The 8,372-nt window shown below is 35.1% G+C and overlaps 1 long non-coding RNA gene across 1 annotated transcript; it reads left to right on the top strand.

Annotated features, from left to right (window-relative positions):
- The first annotated feature begins 6,653 nt into the window (after positions 1-6,653).
- LOC122586500 lies at positions 6,654-7,548 on the top strand. The gene is made up of 3 exons (XR_006322015.1): positions 6,654-6,782; positions 6,866-6,953; positions 7,341-7,548. It is a non-coding gene; the product is annotated as an uncharacterized LOC122586500 (long non-coding RNA).
- The last annotated feature ends 824 nt before the right edge of the window (positions 7,549-8,372 follow it).

Genomic DNA, 8,372 nt, shown 5'->3' with positions numbered 1-8,372 from the left:
CCCCAGTAAATACACCAACACCCTTCCAGAACAAACAACAACAATTCTTGAATCACCCTCTGCACTAGAAAATCAACATTCTGAACCACTGGCAGTAACCTAACCAACTGAAAATATCACAAGGGTGTTGCCAGTATCATCAATCACCAGAATCACCAATCCTTTCAGTGGTCTCTCCTCTTCTTCTTCAACCGAGGTCCAAGGCCTTTTTGATAAGGTGGCGGACCTAGAGAGATCACTTCAGGCTTCTTTTCAAGTTATTTCTGACTTCAAATCTATAATTTCCAATAATCTTAAGTCAGAAATGAACATTTTTGCTGGTAACGAGAAGATAGTCTTTGAGAAGCTAGATGAACTTGTCTTGGCAACAAATAGAAATTCTGAATCAGTACAAGTTGCAGTCCAGGGAATCAAGGAGGATGTGGTGAGAAGTGTTCAGACTGCCATTCAAACTGAAGTTGCTCAACCTCTGGCAAGTCTGACTGGTGATGTTCAGAATTTGACCACCAGAATAAGCTCTCTGGAGAGCAGACCAACCCTGGAGAAAAACTCAGTGGTCAGCACCCTCAATGATGAAGTTGTTAGTAAGTTCAGAGGAAATATGTTGAAAGAAATCACTGAGGAGGTGTCTAAAACTCTCCTTAGAAATCTCCGAGATGGGTTGTTGCCTGAAGTTATGAAGATGATTGACGCCCAGTTGCCTCGCCACTTTCCTCAGGATCTTGAGATAATCAAAAAGGAAGTGATGCAGTTGAGGAAAACTGTAAACAACATTGCTCCAGTGTTTGGTCGAACATTTGACTCTACCGACAGACATAAACAGGATCAGGTGTGGAATCATCTTCAGACTGGAGATGTTTCCAAGGGGGAAGGTTCTGGTTCTGGAACAGAGAAGGTTGATCTCAGGAAGAAGATAGAAGTCTGGAAGAAGGTTATTGTTGAAGATGTCACTGGTACTGAAGCCAGTGGACAAGTTGAGGAAGAGGCTGCTGGTACTGATGCCAGTGAGCCAGTTTTTGAAGAGTTCCCAGATTTCACTACAACAATGAAAAGTCTCAAAAGAAATAAAGTGGTATTTGGGGAACCAACAAATGAAGCAGAAGAGTATGTGTCTGCTGATGAGGCCAAGGCAAAGAGACTGGAGCAAGAGTGCATCTTTATTGAAATCTTCAAGAAAAACTTAAAAGATGACTTGATTGCTCACCAGTTGGATATGGTCAGGCATGGGACTCTGGATTCTTACAACGCTGGTAGGTTGGGCGTACAAATTGAAGTTTACAAGAAGATGAAGGATGATCCCAGGCTGAAGAAGTGTCTGGATGCCTTGGATGACATCTATATTCGATCCATGTATGCTCAGGATGAACAAGTATATGATTCTGAAATTTATGGGGTGAGCATATTGGATCTTATTGCCCAGAGAAGAGAAGAACTGAAAAATCTTCAGCAACAAGTAAGGAGTAATGCAACTGCTCTGGAGCATGAATATAGGAAGAAAGTCAAGGGTTTGCCCAAGGCACCGGTCAGAAAAACCAAAGCTGCCAGAGATGCAGATCTCAGTACCTTCATTCCCTTGAACACAACTGAAAGGATTAATAAAGAAAAATTTCAACAAGTTGCTGAACAAAGAAAGGTGTCCAGGGAAGTGGATGAAATGGTGAAAAGGGCTCAGACAAAGGAAAAGTATGAACATTTGTCACAATTTAGAGCTGATGTCCGACCAATAATGGGTGCTGAGATCCATCTGGCAGAAAATCATGATAACTTCTCTAAGTTCCATATCAAACTCTTCAGAGAAGGGAACTTTACTGATGAAAGAAAAGATACCTCAATCAGGGCTTTTAAGTGGTCAGAGTTAAGAGAGATTGGGCTTTCATTCAGGGGTAAAGATGTCTCCCAGGATGTGAAATACTTTATGAAGAGGATTGGCAAGGAATGGATGAGGAAGGAGTTGATGGAGATGGAGCTAGGCTTAAGGACTTCTCTTACTTCGTCTTCATTTCCAGGTGTAAAGAGGAAGGCCACTAAACAGCCAGCTGGGCATGCTGAAAAGAAATAGGCCTGACTCTGATATTGTACTTGTATTTATTTTAATGTTGATAAAATTGTAACTTTCCTCCAGTTGATGTCTGTAAATATAAGTTGCAATTCCTATTTTTTTACAAGTCCTTATCCAGATTAAGTCTAGAAATTAAAATGTACAAACTGGGAACACTGATGATCTATAAAGTGGCTCTCCAGAAATTTAAATTAGACTTAGTCAAATTTTTCAAGGATTCTTCAAGCACAAACTTGTATAGATAAAAGCTTGAAAATCTTTGCATAATTTCTAAACAAATATGGGGAATTTGTTAGGTCCAGATTTACTGGACTCGCTCCAGACGTAACTACTGGAGCCCTCTGAAGATTTGTCCAGAAATTATGTGAAGACCAGTGAACAACTTACTTGTATAGAAATCTGGATTCCACCAGATTTGTTCACTGGACTTCACTTCAGTCAAGATCTTTCCACTGAAGAACATTCTCACTGAAGTCAAAGACTGAAGTCTGAAGAAAGAAGTCTGACAAATAGCGGAGCTCACTGGAAGACTTACCAGATCTCCAGACTGGAGTCCTTGTCAGTGTTCTAGACCTTACAAGTCTGAACACTGATTACGAGGAATTGACTTTATGCCTTTACATGCCTTTAACCGGACAATCCATTTGTCTTTTGTTAAAAGCCTTACACGCATGTAAAGGTGGTTGGTTAATTAGAAGACAAGTCACTATCATGTGACTTTATTCTTGTACTTTAATCAATGCTTTTAAGGAATTAATGTAATTTCCTTAAATGCATGTAAGCATATTTGTACGGCAAAAAGAATATTATATTTATTTTTTTTTGCCTATAAATACCAAGTCACTTCCTCGTCCAAATTACATACTTTTTCAATTTGATACCTTTGCTCAAATACTCTCGATCTAAACAGTCATACTTCACAACTTTAAGTATTTCGATCAAAGAGTTTATTTAGCAAAGATTAGATCACTTGTAATTCATAGGTTGTTTAGATACTTACTTTGTAATATCTTGTTCCGCAACAACCTTGTATTTTATTTAACATCAATAAATAAAATACACTTGAATTGTGTCTCACCATTTACTTATTTGCTTATCTTTATATTGCTTAAGTACGTATTACGTTATATATTCTTGCATTTATATTAATCGTAATACTAGTCCAATCTAGTGCTTACTTGACGTTTAATACTAGTCATCTCTAATGATTACTTGACTTGTTATTCTACACTTGTGGGTTAAACCATCGAGTGAGGGACTTCACAAGTTGAATACTTTGTTAATCTCTAATTAAAACGATGTCTATGCTAAGACAAATTTCGCAGATTAGGTGAAGTACTTTGGTTCAGGAGGTATATGATAGGTGAAAAGACCATGAATCACTGGTTCACATGAAACAATAAATAAAAGAATAGATCTACGACTCATTTGGATACAAAGTTGAGCTAGGTAGTGTAGGCTAAATTGCATGACATGATTGATTTATAAGCCGCTTGATAGAGTTGCTAGCAAGTAAAAACATAGAAATGTGCAAATAAGGGTAATATGCCAATTGTGAGTCATAATGCATGTATCACACTTATTTATCCGTTATATCCTTCAATTTCATGAGAAAAACGCCTCGTCGACGATCCATAAAACAATCATACAAATCACTCCATAGTTCACTTCACTTCGTCATGAAATCCGTTAATAGTTCAAAGTTGTGTTGTTTATGATGATGAATCGAAAGAAAGAACAAATTGAAGTCAAATTGAAAAATCCGGTTAAGAAAGTCAAAGTATATGGTCATAAGTGAAATCCAATTCAATTATCCATGTAAGTTGATCCAAAAGAACCAAAAGTGAATTGTTCCAAAATCATTCTAGTAAATCGCCAACTGAGAATCATTACCGTGTTTCATTCCATCAATCTTGTATGAATACCGAAGTAATAGTTTGAGTTATGAGGTCTTGATTCGATTTGTGTACTAACCTATGACTTTTAGTGTGCAATAATGAGTTGAGAGCTTCATATATATATATATATATATTGGCACATCTTTTGCTAATTCACTCAAATATGAACCGAGGGGAGTGCACATTGTGAGAGTGTGATGCATGTATTGTGACGAATTTGAGGTTTATTAGGTTTAATTGCACATTTATATATTTCTATTTGCTAGTCGTAAATCTTTTGATAGGTGTAAGTCTCATGAGTTGGTTGTGTTATGTAGTTTGGTTTGCATTGCTTAGTTTTGCCCAAGTGTACTTTGAAGGTTGCTTGAAGATTGAGTTTTACAAGTATGTATAGTTGATATAATTCTTATATGGTGTTTCTTTGATGATAGGAAGTATTATAGGATTGTAAATTAGCTTTGACACATGATGAATGTCTTTTCGGGACGAAAAGAGTTAAGTTGGGGAATGTGATAAACGCCTAGAATGCATGATTTCAAGATGTAAAATCAAGTTTTTTTGTGAAGCTTAATAGACGATTAGGGGTACCTTTATGTTTGTTAAGTGTTTCAGGCACTAGGTGATGAAATGGAGCTAATTGAATCAAGAAACGAGTCAAGGAACCAAGAAGCAAAAATCTGGAATTCTGAAATTACAAAGGGCGTAACTTACGCCAGACTTGGCAGTAGGTTACGCCAGTTGAAAATTCAAGGGGCGTAACTTACGCCCAGGGGGGTAGTAGGTTACGCCAGTTGCTGAACCAAAATTCCAAATTTTATGGTTTTAATTCAAGTTCAGTTTATATCATTCAAAGGACGACTTGTGGAAGTTACAACACATATTTTCTCATCCCTGGAGCAGTTCCTAACATTCCCAACACCCCAATTTCATCATCAAATCACAAATTCATGGAGATGACAATCCAAATTGAAGATTCAATGATGAAGATGATAGGCTAGGTTTTCTATTGATCATTCTCATGTGAACAATTATGTAAGACATTTATGTTCAATCTTTCCTATACTCATATTGGATTAGATGTTTAATTCTCATTAGTCTTTTACATCTAATGTTGTTTGGATTATTTGAATGATTACTTGTTTATGACTTTGAATGAAATTCATCTATTTTTTGATTTCAAATTATTGTTTATCATGGATTATTGAAAGAATCTCTCATGAACTTGTAGTTTTACTTCAATGAATTAGAAGTCTAATTGTGTCAATTCCCCGGTTTTCGTTATCGTGAATCATCACAACCGATTAGTCTAGTTCTTGAATTCATTCAATCCAAACGTTATAACTAATCATGTCTATGTGATTTCCAATGAGTATAAGTTAGATTACATATTTGAAAACATAATTTGAAGCATGAGAATGGTCTACTTTATTTAATTGAGTTATTTTGTTAAGTCTTTAATCACTTTTAGTTGTTAATCAAACCAATCAATCAATCAATTTTAAGTTTATGTCTAGTTTAATCAACTTTGTAAACTTGTTTAACACTTTCCCTTGATTCCCTGTGGATACGATACTCGACTTACCCATATTAGTTATAGGTATTTAGTTTATATATTTGATTGGTCCAACGACATCGATCACTTACATGATGAGATAAATTATCACACAATTCTTTATCTAAAAGCCATAAAAACTGCCTCTCGTTTATTTGAAAATATTGATATATATAGTGGATACAAAGAAGGACCCACTATGCTACAAATAAGGAGATAAAAACTACCACAATTGAAAAGTTCAATACAGGAAAACAAATTTCATACATAAATAAATAAAATGGCAGAAGTCTTTTGTCACTTGCTCGAACCAAACAAATCCATTTAGTTCCATCTTGGGCTTGGACAATTGAACTGCACTACCCGGGCTCCCATTATACTCATTGCTATCATTCTCTCAGTCTACAGAAAAGTTTGTCCTCAAACTTTGAAGAACATGTATGAATTTACTCGAAATACAACCGCACCATTCGAATAGCTTCATAGAGCAGCAACCCAAGAACTTCAGGCTCTGATACCAAATGATAGGCGAAAAGACCCCGAATCACCGGTTCACATGAAACAATAAATAAAAGGATAGATCTACGACTCATTTGGATACAAGTTCACCACCAAATGAAACCGTAGGGCTGCGATTTCCAACAGAAGATACAGATACACCACTACGGTCAGAGAATCGTGTCTAAAAACGCCACCCAACGTGCCATGGTTGAGCTAGCATAGACCCAATAATTTAACTCACATGATGAGATAAATTATCACACAATTCTTTATCTAAAAGCCATAAAAACTTATCTAAAAGCCATAAAAACTACCTCTCGTTTATTTGCAAATATTGATATATATATATATATATAGTGGATACAAAGAAGGACCCACTATACTACAAATAAGGAGATAAAAACTACAACAATTGAAAAGTTCGATACAGGAAAACAAATTTCATACATAAATAAATAAAATGACAGAAGTCTTTTGTCACTTGCTCGAACCAAACAAATCCATTTAGTTCCATCTTGGGCTTGGACGATTGAACTGCACTACCCGGGCTCCCATTATCCTCATTGCTACCAGTATACCGCATACATTTTCAATTCCATAAATTCACTTGGTACCCATAATGCATTTCTCTTTATATATAGCGGAATATATATTAATAAAGGTAGCAATGGATAAGCGAGTCCGGAGCTAACATTTAGCCATGATTATAACACTGATTAACTCTTATCCCCATCTAGGTTAAAATTGTTTAATGCCAGTGAACTTAACCAGGGTATTATATCTTTTTGGGTGTATTTGAGTTTGGTTATTGGTTTAACTATAATGGCTAATATTGTATCTCATGTTTGCTTCAAGCTTCTTTTCTGATGGAAATCATGGGATTGATGTTGATGATTTGAGGAATAATACACCGTACATGGTGTTGATCAAACTCTTATCGAAGGTATACACCCAATATTTTTGTTTTTATTTTTTAAGTACCCTTTAATCAAATCCACTTATTCGAGTTTGCTACTACTACTGTTCTCTTTTCTTTAGTTTGGATATGTAGTATATGTCTGACTTGGGTTCGTTATGTAGCTTCTATCCATGTGCTTATCTATCTTTATTAGGGGTATCATTTAATTTTTACGTGAATGTCTGAGTATTATAACGTTTTTCAGTGTTAAGAGACGATTGTTGGAATCTGTATTCTCGATGTTACTTTAGGTGGTTAGTTAAAGATTTACTTCATGTTCATTCCTTATTTTCTTTGTGGTTGGTTTGTACATTTGTTTGCAACCATGTGAGTGTTCTCTTTTTAATCTACTGCCTCTTATGTTTTGTACAGATTATGAAGATGTACCAAGTACCAACATCCATCGGCATTTGAAAAGGATCCGATGGCCAAAGAGTCGTGTTTTAGATGAAAGGAGTTTTGTTCGGCGAGGTTTTCTACTTTTGTAATTATTGGGTGAATAACAAGCTTTCATATCATAAATATTTTTGAGATATTAATTGTGCTTTATATATAGATATAAAAGTTGGACGTAATTGTATAGTGCTTTTTTTATAGTTATTAATTTATAATCTCAATGTTTGAATGATCGGGTTGTAACATTAAATAGGGGAATCCTATTATTCTAGAACGGGTAAGACAGGTTAGTTTATCAAACAAGGATGTTTTGATATGCAATTTTGTTGATTGATCTTTTTATTTGTTTGGTCGTAATTATTTAGTTGGGATTTATAAGGCTCTTAACATAAATAAACTGTACTTGTGTTCAATATAAGAAAAACTAACAGAAGTCGGATCAACTTACAACACCAGAGGATTGATGAGTTAAATGAAAATGATTGCTGCGACGTTTTGTGTGGGTTCATAATAATCATGTAATTTCTTACGCCGCAGCAACGCGCGGACACCCTTCTAGTATTAATAGTTGAATGTTATTAACTAAAATTATGATTTAACATAAAAATGAATAAAATAAAACATAGGTCGCGTTTGTTTCACAGAATTTGATGGAATTGGAATTGAATTCCATTCCTTAGTGCGTTTGGTTGTTCAAAGAAGGAGGAATCTCATTCCGTATGAATGTAAACATTCCATCATTTGATGGAATCTCTATTCCATGGGGATGGATGAAGGAATTTCATTTCTTCCGTTACTTGAATTATCAAAAAATCAAAAACATTCCGTCAAATTCCATTCCTTCTAAAAACATTATGTGAACCAAACGCGCTCATACTTATTAGCATATAAATCTAAAATATGAGAAAAAAAAGTTAAAAATGTTTTTTTCTCTCTCTTTTATTGATACTTTACTATAACACATATAATTAGTATATACATATTTTTTTTTAGTATATACATATTCAT

Source organism: Erigeron canadensis, chromosome 2 (assembly GCF_010389155.1).
Source record: "Erigeron canadensis isolate Cc75 chromosome 2, C_canadensis_v1, whole genome shotgun sequence".
Lineage (NCBI taxonomy): Eukaryota > Viridiplantae > Streptophyta > Magnoliopsida > Asterales > Asteraceae > Erigeron > Erigeron canadensis.
The sequence above is the reverse complement of the archived record's forward strand: the minus strand, read 5'-3'. Positions and strand labels throughout refer to the sequence as shown.